General features: G+C 38.7%; 1 protein-coding gene across 1 annotated transcript in view; it reads left to right on the top strand.

The window, feature by feature from the left end:
* The window catches only part of LOC127635981 (spermatid perinuclear RNA-binding protein-like), a 141,145-nt gene that overhangs the window by 26,675 nt on the left and 98,777 nt on the right, over positions 1-15,693 (top strand). Inside the window, 1 exon segment of the mRNA XM_052116311.1 lies at positions 11,996-12,063. The gene's annotated coding sequence lies outside the window, so the exon portion shown is untranslated.

The following is a 15,693-nucleotide window of genomic DNA, read 5'->3' on the forward strand; positions in this document are numbered from 1 at the left end:
ATGGCAGAGGAGAATGGTTTCATCATTTGAGAGGTAGTGAGCTTTTCACAGCAGAGGCCAGCCGCATGACTCTGACCTTTTGTAGGCGACTCTCAATGAGCTTTCAGGTGTATGTATGACTACGAATGTCTGCGTCCTTGCTTAAAAACGTCTGAAACTTGCTAGAGTTGGCTGGGCGAATTTTTATTAAACTTGTAGACAATTCAGCTTCAGCCACTGGGGGGCAGTGGTTGGAATTTTGAATTGGTAAGCACAGACTGATTTCAGCAAAAATCCTTTTTACTCTCTTTCGCTGATTTCACAGTGAGATTAGTCTGCTTTTTATCCAGTCACATTCAGCTAGTACTGCAAAATGTGTTTTACCATGGCGTGGCATCATCACTGAATAGTGATGCAGAAAACCATGATGCTACTGCTGTGGCATGCCTCCAACCTGGCATCTAAACTATTGCGAACTACTCTATACAGATTTGCTCATTGGATATTTTGTTGAAATACTCATCTTACTAGGAATTGATTGCAATTAGGGATGTGCACATTCAGTTAACCGTTCGATACAGCAATATTCGAATACCAAAATCAATATTCTACATGTGCAATACAGGCCTGCAACCTGGCGAGCTTGACGAGTTCTGACAAACAGTCGGCGAGAAACAAGTTTTTCTATTATGGATCAGTGATACTGGCAAGCGCTAGACTGACATCTTTGACGGTTGCGCTTGCTGAATCTCACTTTATTTTTCAGCGCCACACGCAGGAACATCACATTTTTGGAGACTGAGTAAAGTTTAAAAGACTCTGGTGTGCATATTTACTACAATAATTGGACAAGTTCAATGTAATTTGATTTTAAACCATTTCAAAATTAAAGCACCTCGAAGAGGCTGTTTATCTGCACCAGTGTGACTACACGCATGATAATATTTGTGTTCATTTGCCTCATTGAAATGTGAAGCTGCCCGGGCAGAGTGCCTAGCCTATATAGGTAGTGACAGATTGATTATTTTTGTTTGATTTTAAGGCAAGATTTTATAATTTGGAGATGTGTGTATTGTGCTATTTAGACTTATAGGTCACTGTGCACTTTATTTGGTGCAGTTTTTAGTAGAGTTTGAGGAAATTCCACTACAATAAACAATCTTTATTCCTGTGTCCCAACTCATGAAACCTTGTGGTTAACTGGATGTTAAAAATGGTGACCGTGCACGTCCCTAACTGCAATATTGGACATAGCTGTTACTGTTGCTCTTAAGGGTTGATTAGGCGCATTTGCTTTTTTTTTTTTTATTTGAACTTCTGCGCTAACATGATTATTGGCTATTTTGTGTACTTTTCTGAAGGCTGATGCTGATTAAGATTTATTGTTTGAGATTATTTGGGCTCTCTACCTCATTGTCTTATACTCTTTACTTTCATTCATTTTTCTATATCCTTGTGCATCTCTCTCTTTCTGTTCAGATGCAGCATTAAGCTCTTTGAAGAGAACATCTGGATGTCTAAGGCTGGTACTGATAATTAAGGGGTCCCTGCATTGAAACATCTTAATGGATTTTTTATAGTTATTTGAATAAGCTCATAAAAAAGCCATTAAAACGTAGACACAGAAGAAAGGATTTGACTAACAAGAATATGCACTCATGTCGTATGCAATGTTTTTAGTTTGTCCAACATTTATGTTGCCATTAATGTTTGCAAGTTTTTGTTTTAGATTCCCTATATCAGATATTTTGTACTGAGTAGTGGTTGACCGAATATTACAGAGGCTGATAAATCAGCTGATAGCTGAGATCTATATATATATTTCAAATGTTTTTATTTTTTTAACTATCGGCATCAGGTGATACATTTTCCCGTTTGACCAATTTGTTTCTTAAGGCCGTGACGGCGGCGAGAATCGCCTGCTTTTAAGTGAAGGAGCAATCAGAGGCACGTTTTTATAGGATGTCATTCACAAGCTTCGCGTTAATCCAGCATTTTCATCCTGTCGAGTGCTCAAATATCTTTCTCTGAACTGAAGCGTGTGCTCTAGCAGTCTGGATCAGAACTCTGTTACATGATGGTCAGTCCATTACAATCCCTGTGTAAGCTTTAACTGTTTGCTGCTTGCTCGATCCACGTGAGTGCAACTTCAAAGTAAAAGTGCTTCATTTGCGCTATGAGAAAATGTAATATTCTCTGTGTACTGTATACAATTGATTATATGCAAAACAATTTCTTTATATGCAGATAAATTACTAAAATTGGATAGCTAAACAGAAATCAGAAGAAATGGCAATCTACCTTTTTATTTATTTATTTTTTGAAGATTATTATTTGTTTTTTTACAATTGAATGTTTTGTGTGAAATTTTGAATAAAGAAAGTGCCACCCTACTGGCCACCCTGCTCTCTGGATATCAGCACTGGCATTGGCTGTTTAAAAACTCATATCGGTCAGCCTTTACCAATGAGTGAATCTCACAAAACCTGTCAAGAATATGTTCCGGATGATATTCCCCCCGGAATTATATTATATTTTGCTGAAAGAAGAGTTTTTGTATGATGTTAATTTTCATGACAATTTCCCTCAAATTCTTATTATGGAACTGAAAAAAAGAAAATCAAGCATTTATGTTTCAATGTAATTATGCATTCTTGTAGAATGTGTTGTACTGCCTTTAATATATGTTAATATAAATAAAAATTATTGTATAGCGTCACATTTTTAAAAATGACTATTACAGTAATGAGAATCTAATGAGAATCACCATTGGGAATAATGGGAAACTCAAACTTTAAATGCCATGACTCATTACGATAATGAGAATTTGGGGGAAAATTTCAAGTAAATTATCATGACAATAATTTGTGAGCAACATTGCAAAAATAATTCAATACTACTTAGTGTTCCTAAACTTCAATGTTAATGTTCAGTCTTAATAAATCTAAAATGTTCCTAAAATGTTCTTCATTATGCAAATAATTGTACCTTATTCTTCTTTTAGGATGCAATTTGGCATTGGTTTGTTTTCATGAGTCACTTCCGTTTCTGTTCTTGCATGTCTGGAAAATAAATATTACTCATAAATCAACAGTGCATCTTATTTCCCACAATAGAGATGTTTTAAAATAACTTTTCCTGCTGTTTTGTTGGAGAAGATAAAATAATCTGGGTTCTTTCTTAAACAACCTTCTTACATTTTCAAGAAATACAGATGATTAACTAAAAACATCTTAAAAAATGTATTTGGATCTTAATAATTTGTTGCTGGATCATATTGTGGCAGATCCTTTTAAATGTCTCTTTAAGGATATTAAATAAGGCTGAGGGGACAGAGTTCCTCAAAGCTAAAGGGCACTGGTGCTTCATAATAATGGCACACTTGACCTTTGCAGTTGCTGACTAGAGAAAATCAGGGTTTGGCCAGCAGATTCATCTTGATTTCCTCATTACTGAACAGAGCTGCAGTGTGCAATCAGACTGGTCTGTCAATCCCCTTGGCATTATGGTGGAAACTAATGCTCTGGAATGCTGAAAGTTGTTGTGGTTTTTACAAAGGTCTGACACAACAGGTTCAGAATGGCGTTAACCCAAAAGAAAAGAAAATGAATGTCACCCAACGAGTCACAAGTTTGTCCTAAAAAAAAGCTGTCAATGGGTAAATGTGACTGAAATTGCTCTTTCCATATGTACCATTTAAGTTTTAAAGGAATAGTTCTCCATTCTGACATTGATGAATATTCTGTCATTATGACATACAGTTTTTATGTATTTTTCATACTAAATTTTATTGAAGCAAAAAAGTTATCCAACACCTGTATCAACCATGTGAAACGAACTGCCCCCTTAAACTTTATAGCTGGTTGTGCCACCTTAAGCAGCATCAACTGCAACCAAACGCTTCCAATAACTGGAGATCAGTCTTTCACAACTCTGGTAGAATTTTGGCCCACTCCTCTTTGCAGAACTGCTTTAGTTCAACCACATTGGAGGGTTTTCGAGCATGGACTTCCCATTTAAGGTCCTGCCACAGCATCTCTATCGGGTTCAAGTCAGGACTTTGATTAGGCCACTCCAAAACTTTAATTTAGCTTCTTTTGAGCCATTCAGAGGTGGACTTACTCGATGCTTTGGATAATTGTCTTGCTACATAATCTAGCTTCGTTTGAGCTTCAACTCACGGACTGATGACCGGACGTTCTCCTTTATGACTTTCTGGTAGAGAGCAGAATTCATGTTTCCCCCAATTATTGCAAGTCGCCCTGGCCCTGAAGCTGCAAAGCATCCCCACAGCATTACACTACCACCACCATGCTTGACCGTGGGTATGATGTTCTTTTTGTTGAATTCTGGGTTTGATTTGTGCCAGAAATAATAGGACCCCTGTCTTCCAAACAGTTCCACTTTTGACTCATCAGATCACAGAACATTTTCCCAAAACGTTTGAGGATCATCAATGTTTGTTTTGGCAAAATTCAGACAAACCTTAATGTTCTTTTGGTTTAGCAGTGGTTTTTGCCTTGCCACATGGACGCCATTTTTGGCCAGTGTCTTTCTGATAGTGGAGTCATAAACAGTGACCTTTATTGATGCGAAAGAGGCCTGCAGTTCCTTGGATGTTGTCCTTTGTCTTTTTTATGACTTCCTGGATGAGTCATCGCTGTGCCCTTGGAGGAATTTTGGAAGGTCGGCCACTTCTGGGAAGGTTCACTACTGTGCCAAGTTTTCTCCATTTGGAGATAATGGCTCTCACTGTGGTTCTTTGGAGTCCCAGAGCCTTTGAAATAGCTTTGTAACCCTTCCCAGACTTATGTATTTCAATCACTTTTTTCCTCATAATTGCTGTATTTTCTTTTGACCTTGGCATAATGTGTTACTGGGTACATTTTTAACCGACTTCATGCTTCTAAAAAAAGTTCAATTTAGGTTTTGGCTGGCTTTTATCAGGCATGTGTGTGTCTAGTTCAGTTGAACCCCATTATGAATGCTGTTTCATAGATTTGGGGATTTAGTAATTAAGGGTAAATAGTTTTCACAAATGCCTAGCTGGTATTAGATTACTTTTTGCTTCAATAAATAACTTTATCATATAATTTTTGAAACTATTTAGTATGAGATATACACAAAACAGAAGAAATAAGGTTGGGGGCAAATACATTTCCACAGAACTGTACAACATCAGGGTGAGTAAATAAAGACTTTTTATTTGTTGGTGAACTTTTTTTTTTTTTTTGTCGTGGCTCACTGGTTGAAGATATCCGATGTCAAAGCTTAAGGAGGCGTCTGTTAGTAGATTACAACAGCTTTATCAATTTAAATTCATAGCACTGAGACTGTCTGCTCAATATCTAACCTACAGTGGAGCTATTCTCATCTGGAAAGCGATCTTTTCTGCAGTATGTAAAGTGGAGCATTGTGTGGGAGACATTGTCTGAGAGCGCTAATTGAATTCCCCTTTCCATCTTCGGCACACGTTCCACTCAGCTGACGTCCTGCTTTGCTGTGGATTTTGTGTGTGGATATAGACTGAATTACATGCAGAAATAACACTTTACATGGTGACATACGGTATAAATGTTCTGCTTGAAAAGTGTGCTCATGTCATCTGTCTTTACAATAAATGCAAATTGGTTTGATGATTTGCTTTCAATTGCAAAGGAATTCCTGCATTTTTATGTTCAGCTTAAGCGTCCAAATACTTTTTGGGGCCACTATATATATATATATATATATATATATATATATAGACCTCGTCAAGTAGAGGTACATGTTGAGTTATACTGCTGTGCATGATTTGGTTGCTTTCATACCTTTTACAGTTTCTTTTTAACCAGCTGTATTTGGAAACATTATTGAATTTCATAGTCCATTCTTCATCTGTCATAAAGCATAACAAGCTCTTATTGACTAAATTGTTTTTTTTTTGTCATTAATTTCTTGTTTTCTATCGTTCAAAGCTTGATTAGCTTGTAACCCTGACAGAAAGCAATTAAAATAAATTACCATGCCCTTTATCTTCATAAGGTACCCATTATTCACTTCAGACTCCAAATTTGTTTTCATAGATAATTGAGTGTGCAGCGCTTTAATGCATCATACCAGCTCACATAAGAGTGTAATTATTGATGTTTGAATTAGAGTGCTGTGCATTGATTACTCTTCTGGTAATGCCTCTATTTTAATGCAACTTGATCAATGCGTAGCAGCACTAGGACTAGGTCGAAACCTCCACGTTCCGGTTCAGGTCATTAAAGTGTGCTGGTCTTGTGGAGCAACTCTACTGTGCTGTAGCTATAAATAGGTTTAAGAATATTTGATTGTAAATGTATTGTTCTCATTATATTGTGTCTGGTTTGGTCCTATTTAGTTCGGTTTTATACAGAATTTTACAGCTGTAAATATTAATACTCAACCATATGGTTGTTTGTCCCTCCTCCTTTCCTTTTTCTCTTCATTCCTTTCTTGATATAGTTTGTCCTTCCTTCCTTCCTTCCTTGATATTGTTTGTTCTTCCTTCCTTCCTTGATATTGTTTGTCCTTCCTTTCTTTCCGTCCTTCCTTCCTTCCTTGATATTGTTTGTCCTTCCTTCCTTCCTTGATATTGTTTGTCCTTCCTTCCTTCCTTGATATTGTTTGTCCTTCCTTCCTTCCTTCCTTGATATTGTTTGTCCTTCCTTCCTTCCTTCCTTGATATTGTTTGTCCTTCCTTCCTTCCTTCCTTGATATTGTTTGTCCTTCCTTCCTTCCTTCCTTGATATTGTTTGTCCTTCCTTCCTTCCTTCCTTGATATTGTTTGTCCTTCCTTCCTTCCTTGATATTGTTTGTCCGTCCTTTCCTTCCTTCCTTCCTTGATAACGTTTGTCCTTCCTTCCTTCCTTCCTTGATAACGTTTGTCCTTCCTTCCTTCCTTCCTTGATATTGTTTGTCCTTCCTTCCTTCCTTCCTTGATATTGTTTGTCCTTCCTTCCTTCCTTCCTTGATATTGTTTGTCCTTCCTTCCTTCCTTGATATTGTTTGTCCGTCCTTCCTTCATTCCTTGATATTGTTTGTCCGTCCTTCCTTCCTTTCTTCCTTCCTTCCTTGATATTGTTTGTCCTTTCTTCCTTCCTTCCTTGATATTGTATGTCCGTCCGTCCTTCCTTCCTTCCTTCCTTCCTTGATATTGTTTGTCCGTCCGTCCTTCCTTCCTTCCTTCCTTCCTTCCTTGATATTGTTTGTCTGTCCTTCCTTCCGTCCTTCCTTCCTTGATATTGTTTGTCCGTCTGTCTGTCCGTCCTTCCTTCCTTCCTTGATATTGTTTGTCTGTCCTTCCTTCCTTGATATTGTTTGTCCATCTGTCCTTCCTTCCTTCCTTCCTTCCTTCCTTGATATTGTTTGTCTGTCCTTCCTTCCGTCCTTCCTTCCTTGATATTGTTTGTCCGTCTGTCTGTCCGTCCTTCCTTCCTTCCTTGATATTGTTTGTCTGTCCTTCCTTCCTTGATATTGTTTGTCCGTCTGTCCTTCCTTCCTTCCTTCCTTCCTTCCTTCCTTCCTTGATATTGTTTGTCTGTCCTTCCTTCCTTCCTTCCTTCCTTGATATTGTTTGTCCGTCCGTCCGTCCTTCCTTCCTTCCTTCCTTGATATTGTTTGTCTGTCCTTCCTTCCGTCCTTCCTTCCTTGATATTGTTTGTCCGTCTGTCCTTCCTTCCTTCCTTCCTTCCTTCCTTGATATTGTTTGTCTGTCCTTCCTTCCTTCCTTCCTTGATATTGTTTGTCCGTCTGTCTGTCCGTCCTTCCTTCCTTCCTTGATATTGTTTGTCTGTCCTTCCTTCCGTCCTTCCTTCCTTGATATTGTTTGTCCGTCTGTCCTTCCTTCCTTCCGTCCTTCCTTCCTTGATATTGTTTGTCTGTCCTTCCTTCCTTCCTTCATTCCTTGATATTGTTTGTCCTTCCTTCCTTGCTTTTGTTTGTTCTTTTTCCTTTCCTCTCTTTCTCTGCTTTTTTAATCCGTTAACTTCTGTTTTTCTTCCTGTTTTTTTTCTTTCTTCATCTTAATGCACAACACCCTTGTCCCTGCATCACCCATTCTGTGCTCGGTTAAAAAAAATGAGACTGCATAGCTCATAAGTGCATTCACTGCCATGCAGATTAATTTCTCTATTTGGGAGATTAGAGATGAGTCAGTGTCAATCCTGTCCCGGCAAAAACAATTTTCAGCGCCTTATTTATCATCAAACAATCAGGCGTGCTGTACAGTCAGTCACTGCAGTAATATGGAAGCACATGGAAAGAGCCTGGGCAACCACCAGTAAAGTCTTGGCATGATGCCTTTTGACGGAGATGGAGAATGAAATACATGGCAGTGGTGGCTCAGTGGTTGAGGCTCAGGGTTACTGACCAGAAGGTCGGGGGGTTCAAGCACCACCGAGATGCCACTGTTGGGCCCTTGAGCAAGGCACTTAACTCCAGGTTGCTCGGGGATTGTCCCTGTAATAAGTGCACTGTAAGTCGCTTTGGATAAAAGTGTCTGCCAAATGCATAAATGTAAATGTAAATGTTATCATTTTAAATAAAAACTGTTCAACAATTCAGGGGCCACAGTGCTGTCTCAACAAATAAATGTTTGATTTGCTTGACCCGGGGCTTTTTTTTTTTAAATACTTTTTGCACTTATCCCTGACATGTGCTTTATTAGGGTTTCACAACAAACATCAGACTACTTCAATTAAGATTATTATGTAATTGCATAGCGAGTAAAATATATATTTTTTAACTATGTTTTCAAATTAATTGTGAATAAACTTATTTTAATGTGTACATGTATACAACTTACACTGAATACCAATCAGTTAAAATAATTCATAGATCATCGATAGCAGTGCCAGAAGCTGTATGTTCTGTTTTGCACATTATAACAAGAGGTGCATTTTATATTGTGTGACAACACTTAAACAGTTTCCACATTGAACAAATGTTGCCTAGACTGTAGTGATGATGCATCTAATGAACTCAAATGTAATTTAAAGGGATAAAGCAATCTCCATCCCCGCAGTGCTTCCAGCTCAATGTGGATCGTGGGTCGGGATGTGAATCGTAAGGAATCCAAAAATTCTGGTTCAGATTCCTCTTAATGATTCTCATTTATTTGCGAGGAACAAAGTACAGGTCTTATTCCCAGAAGTCCAATTATGATGTTAGTCGAGGTCTTTTGCACCGGAGTAGTTGTAATCTAGTTCTACAAGACTATTTCTACCCTTTCACTGACACTTAGGACAAAACACATTCTTAGAAGGTGCAAGTGTGAAAGCTTGGCCATCATAAAACAAGCACATGGTCCCATTGTACATACTAAATATGCATGTTCTCATGTTACTATGCTTGAAAACAGATATGTCTGATTGGATACTATGATACACTGGAAAAAAAAAGTTAATTGTACATAAAGGAGTTAATAGACCTAAGTGGAAGTTAAATTTGGTAGCTGTGATCTTTTTTTTTTTTTTTTTATTTATTTGATGAATTGCTCTGTCAAAATGCTCCTATTACACACATTATGACATAATTAATGACTTTATACTTTTTTTGTTGTTGACACTTTTAAAGTAACTTCCTTACACCTTAAATAAATGTGACTGTACACAACTTAATTATTTAAAAATATTTTATTTATTCATTTTTAGATGATCTAAAGTGGTCCTTTTTATGTTTTTTTTTTTATTTTTATTTTTTTATCACAGCTAAATGGCTACCTACATGTTTATAAAACCACATGACTTTGATTTGATGGCCAAAAGTTTTCAATTATTAGTCCTATTTTTTTTAATTAAAATTGTTTCACTGCTTTTTTCATCGTAGTTCATCATAGAAGGTTTATTCAAGTAGGTGTTTTATATGAATTGCATTTTTAATGTATTTTTTAATAATTTAATTGATATAAAAAAATGAGTGTCACGTCATTGAACCTGGTACCCGTGTTATGTTATAAATTGCTGTCTGACACATTTCAGAATGACGAAACATTGACCTTTTTGCCATGCTTTAGTAGGTTTTTCCTCTAAAGGTTTATGTATGTTGCCTGAGCAACTTAGTGCAGTTACAGTTATCACATTCCTAAGATCGAATTGTTATCAGTCTCAAATGCATCTTTAGGGGCGTTTACACTTGGTGTTTCCAGGATAAAATCAGTAAAATCCTTGAAGTGACCTAGTTACCCCCTTAGATTTCATTAATAGTCTAATTGAACTGGGGAGGGAGCTTTTGTTTTGTGAACGGTGATGTCGGTGCTGTGTTTAAAAGCGGTGTAATTTATTAAATTATTTCTTGTGTACCAGCTTAATATGCAGTCAACAATAAGAAAGTCATTAGATACCGTAATTTCCGGACTATAAGCCGCAACTTTTTTCCCACGCTTTGAACCTCGCGGCTTATACAATGACGCGGCTAATATATGGATTTTTCCCGCTTTCAAATTTTATAAAAAAAAAACAAAAAAACTTTCTGTGACGTGCTCAGTTTTTTGGCGGCGTGAAGCTTTCATTAGACCAATGAAATTGCCGAACGGGTTAAGGTCAAAACAACTTTTTTTGTTTACTGTTTAGATTAAATCGAGCGCGCTCAAACTTCCCATCATTCTGATTACGGTAGTAATTTTGTCACCCTCACCATGGCAAAGACATGGAGAAACGCATATGATGCTGCTTTCAAGTTGAAGGAAAAGGAAATAGAGCTGCTGCACAGGAGCTTGGTCTTAATGAGTCGATGATAAGACGCTGGAAACAGCAGCGTGAGGAATTGACTCAGTGCAAAAAGACAACTAAATCTGAGGCTATTCAACTCCGACACCGAAGGAGATGACTTCAGTGGTTTCATGTGCACAAGAGGAGGAAGATAGTGACCAATGACTTTCTTGGTAGGCTACCGTTTACTGCAAATGTTTTATTACAAGCCGTGTGTGGCAGCGGGGGCGTGGTCAAGCGCCCGTCTGGGAGAGAAAAGCTGTAAGGGCGCTTACACCTGCGCTAAATTATGTCTAACACTATGTCTAATTTCAAGTGCCCCGCTTCACGTGTCCTTCTTGGGAAAACTGTCACACGGGCACCAGTGTGACAGTTTTCAGCAGGGCACTTGACGTTCCAGGTAAGGCTTTTAATGGCCACAGCAATGTTTACAATCAGTTTTATAAAGTTTCTCAATTCTTCTATGCGCCAACACTAGACTGACGTGTGTCACTCTCTCAGCTCTGTGGCTGCTGCCTTTTTATGCCGCTCTCCCCATGCTTACTGAAATTAGACACCGGTGTTAAGACATAATTTAGCTCAGGTGTAAGCACCCTTACCTCTTTTCTCTCCCGGACGGGCGCTTGACTACGCCCCCGCTGCCACACCGTGTTTCGTTAAAGCCTATTTATTTTTGTTACAAGCCGTGTTTCGTTAAAGCCTGAGTAAAGTTCATTTGTTTCAATGTACCGGTAGGCACCTGCGGCTTATAGACGGGTGCGGATTATTTATGTTCAAAATAATATTTTATTTAAAAATCAGTGGGTGCGTCTTATATTCAGGTGCGCTCAATAGTCCGGAAATTACGGTAGATAGATTAGAAATTAGTTTCCACCGTCGGTGCGTAGAAAAACAGAAACACAACAACACCATACATATTAACCGTCAAAACAATCACAAACATAGAGGGACAAAAAAACAAAAACACGAGATCTTACAATAAATGCCGGAGCATACGATCTTTACATTACGTGTCATTCATTACATGACATTAGTTGATTAATGTTTCCTAAAAGTGTAACACTGTGGCTTTTTGCCACTTCCAAACATTTCTCTATTTGTTTGAGCACCCTGTCCAGCTCGACACATCAACACTGGCTCAACCAAAGGTGTGAGTTTGGGACAGGACTATTTATTTGTTCAACCAGTGGCAGGCTGGAGATTATTTTGATATTGCATTTGCTGCAGAAATTGCACACTTAGCTTTTTTAAAAATGTGACATTTTTTGAAAGGTATAATTACTTGTCTTCTCTCTCAACAGGTGCAGATACATCAGTGTTAGTCCTCTGTAAGCAGCCACTGAAGAGAGCCAGGAAGTAAGCACTTACAGTACGTGACTTCTCTCTTAACTTGTCAAACAAGGTCGTCCTGGGGGGTGAGGGGGTCAGGCTAGGATTAGATGGTGTAAATCAATGGTGCCTGAGACCACCGAATCTTGTCGAATATGTGCTCTGCTTGCTCTTTTATTTAGGGTATGTTTTTGAATTGTGTTGAACATACAAAGCCTCTTCTCCCTCTGCTTGCTTTTGGAATAATTACATAGTACAGGATGGTCTGGATCCAGTTTAAGTGTTGACCTCTTAGTTTGCAAGAATTTAGTAACCCTCAGAATATCAGACTTCAAGAGTTGAGTTGAAGGCCTGTCAAGAAGCATGTAAAGGATTGCTTTAGGGATTGTTTGATTTGACTGTAATCTGGATAATGGATGTATTCCCATTGGACATGGAAAGAGATTGTGGGTTTATAGGCTTGCTTCTGTGTTTCTAGTCCACGTTGGATCCTGCATTAGTAAGATGTTTACCAGTTGAACGTGACTTGCTCACTCCTGAGACGAGCCAGAACCTTCCCCTTTGACTTCTGCGTAAAATTCTGCCAGTATTTACTCCAACCCTAATGTCATTTTGTTTATTGTTCCAAACAACTCAAGTTCTCACATGACTACGGAAGCCACTGGTAACAAGCCTCTCTCATGCACTCATGAATGTGCAATGGATGTGAATATTTTCACTGAAAATAAAAAAAAGAATTCCGGTTGATTCTCTCCAAAACACTTGACTACTTTTTTGCTACTTTTTATGCTTTAAAGTGAGTCATTATCAACTATTTAACTTATTAAAGCATATCCGTCTGTGTTCCACATTACATATTCATACAGGTTTGGAACAACATGAGGTTGATATAAATCATAAGTAAATTATGAGAGAATTTTCTAAATATTGCTACTTAGTTCAGTTTGTGGAAAGCAAAACTTGCTCGCAAGCCATAGTGATGTCTGATTTGTGAATCCTTCATTTGAGTCAGTTCTTTTCAATTCATTAGTGAAATGGTTCACAAATTATAATGATTCACAAAAATGATTCATTAAAATGATTCAAAAATGATTAATTAGCAAATTGGTCAATCAAAATATATAAATTTTTTAAATCTGTAATCACAAACGCCTGGAAATGTCATAGAGATTCAGTTCATAAATTCTATTCACAACTAAATACAATATTTTAGATAAGAGTGGGTCAACAAACTATTCACACAGATATTTGTTCTGCTCTGAGCCAATTTGTAGGATGCAGCCTTAACTTTCAGTTTCAATCAGAAATGTATTAATGGAAACAAGGAAACTTCTCCAAACTTAATATTGTTTCCTCATTTTAGAGATTTCTGGTTTGAGCCGTTGTCTAGTGGTTAGCACACATACTCCAGACTACAAGTCTACGTTGGACTGTTTTTTCTATCCCGTACCCGAATGCTCCGGCTGAATTTTTGCTCCCATGTTCACCCGCACTTTGCCCACAGTGATTTTTAATCCTGTTCCCACAACCCCACATTTGTTTACCACTAGTGCGGTCAAAAGTATCGGTACTTCGGTACCAAGTCAGTGTTTCTGCTGTACCTGCGTGCAGTATGGCATACAACAGCTTTAAAATGCTCACAGGCTTAATTTGAACGCATGCTCTGTTACTCCTTTTACGCTGAAATGGAAATTAATCCAAGTTACATGTCCTAGTGTGCTTTATTAAACCGCTGAAGGCTGCAGTCTTAGCGTGGATGAGCTGCATACCTTAAATGAATGTATAAATCCGACTGCTCAGCTCTGGAAACTCCACAGACAGAGAATAATTCACGTTGTTTGAGATGACAAAGCAGAGCACTAATCCACTGTGAACCACGCAGCACATGTAAAATATATGTTTATAATGAAATCACAGCATGTGTCCTACATTTCATTTCTCAAACTCAAAGGACAATGTAAAGAGATGAGATTTCAGACGTGACAAAGTCTGCAATGATCACACTGGGCCATGTTGTGAACTGTTTATCCGGTAAAGTGAAGCTTCCGGCAAAAAACGCACGTCATAATAAAAGCATGATTCAAATTAAAAGCTAGATACCTGAAATGTAAGAAATTAATAATAAAAAATATATATATATATATATATATATATATATATATATATATATATATATATTACAACTGTATAGTAAAATGTAATATTCTCTGTAATAATAATAATAATAACAATAACAATAATTAAACAGTTTATCACAATCAATAAATCAATCAGTTTATCACAATCAAGCGGTTTAATAAATGTTTGTCAAAACAAAATTCAATGACAGGTCAAAAAGTAATATATTCACTAATTAAAAGATTTAAGAATTAATTGAATTAACACCATTTTGATTATTAAATTAAACTTTAAACATGTTCTGGAAAATACTAATTATTATTAAACTATAGTTATTACAAATAACTAAACTTATGTGTTCAATAGCACATGATCATATTAGCATATTTTTGCTGTGGTATCGAAATTGGTATCGAGAACTGTGAAATTTCACTGGTATTGGTACAGACTACTTAATTTTTGGTACTGTGGTTTTTTTGTTTCTCTGACCATCCGCTCCCGCACAAAACTCATTGGAAGTATCGTGCACTCCCGCCTTCAGCTCGGAAATTTAATCCCGCACCGCAAGCATTCTAATCGAGTCCCGTGCGTCCTGCGGGAATTTCACCGGAATTTCCCTTTACTTCAGTCAAACAACATATCTGAAATATCTGGGTGCTGTCATTCCCAGTTTCTAATTCATGCAGAGTCTGTGGCTCGGCTGTGCCTTGTTGTTCTGTTTCGATGGACAGATGTTGAACCCTCAACACCACTCATGATATGGAACTGCAGCCTCTAGGAGAACAAACATAGACTACTAGGAAAGTAATCACACACTATTATGTCCACACAGGGGTGTGGCAGCGGGGGCGTGGTCAAGCGTCCGTCCGGGAGAGAAAAGCGGTAAGGGCGCTCACACCTGAGCTAAATGATGACTAACACCTGTCTCTAATTTCAGTAACATGAGGAGAGCGGCATAAAAAGGGCAGGAGTGACAGAGCACGAGAGAGAGAATTACGGACATGTCCGTCATGTGTGTTTATGTTTGTGCTTTGAGTTTTATTAAATATGATTTATGTTGACTAGCCGGTTCTCGCCTCCTCCTTGCCCATCCTTTAACTGTGTTACATTGGTGCTGAAACCCGGGAAGGAGGAGGGATGCCCGTCGCAGAGTCCTCGACCCTGCCGTCCACCCAGGGGAGCGCCGCTGCCATCTGCCGGGGGACGGAGTAGCCCGACCGCCCGGATGCGGGGTACGGCCGTCGTCCGCGGGGCAAGTGGGGACTGGATACCCCGACCGCCTGGAGCGAGGGAGCCGCTGCCGGGGGCGGAGGAGTGCCCTGCCGTCCCCAGAGACGCGGAGGGGTCGAGGGAAGACCGCCGTCCGCGAGGGGAGGAGGGAAGAAACTCTCCGACCGCCCGGAGCGGTAGAGCCGCTGCCAGGGGCGGAGGAGTGTCCCCATTTGCCGCCAGAAAAGCGGAGGCGCGTTCTACCCGCTGGGGGTCGGCGGTTTCACTCCGGTTCGCCCGGTGTTGGAGCGGCTGTCGTCCGCCTGAGTGTGGAGGAGTGTTC

This window comes from Xyrauchen texanus, chromosome 43 (assembly GCF_025860055.1).
Source record: "Xyrauchen texanus isolate HMW12.3.18 chromosome 43, RBS_HiC_50CHRs, whole genome shotgun sequence".
NCBI lineage: Eukaryota > Metazoa > Chordata > Actinopteri > Cypriniformes > Catostomidae > Xyrauchen > Xyrauchen texanus.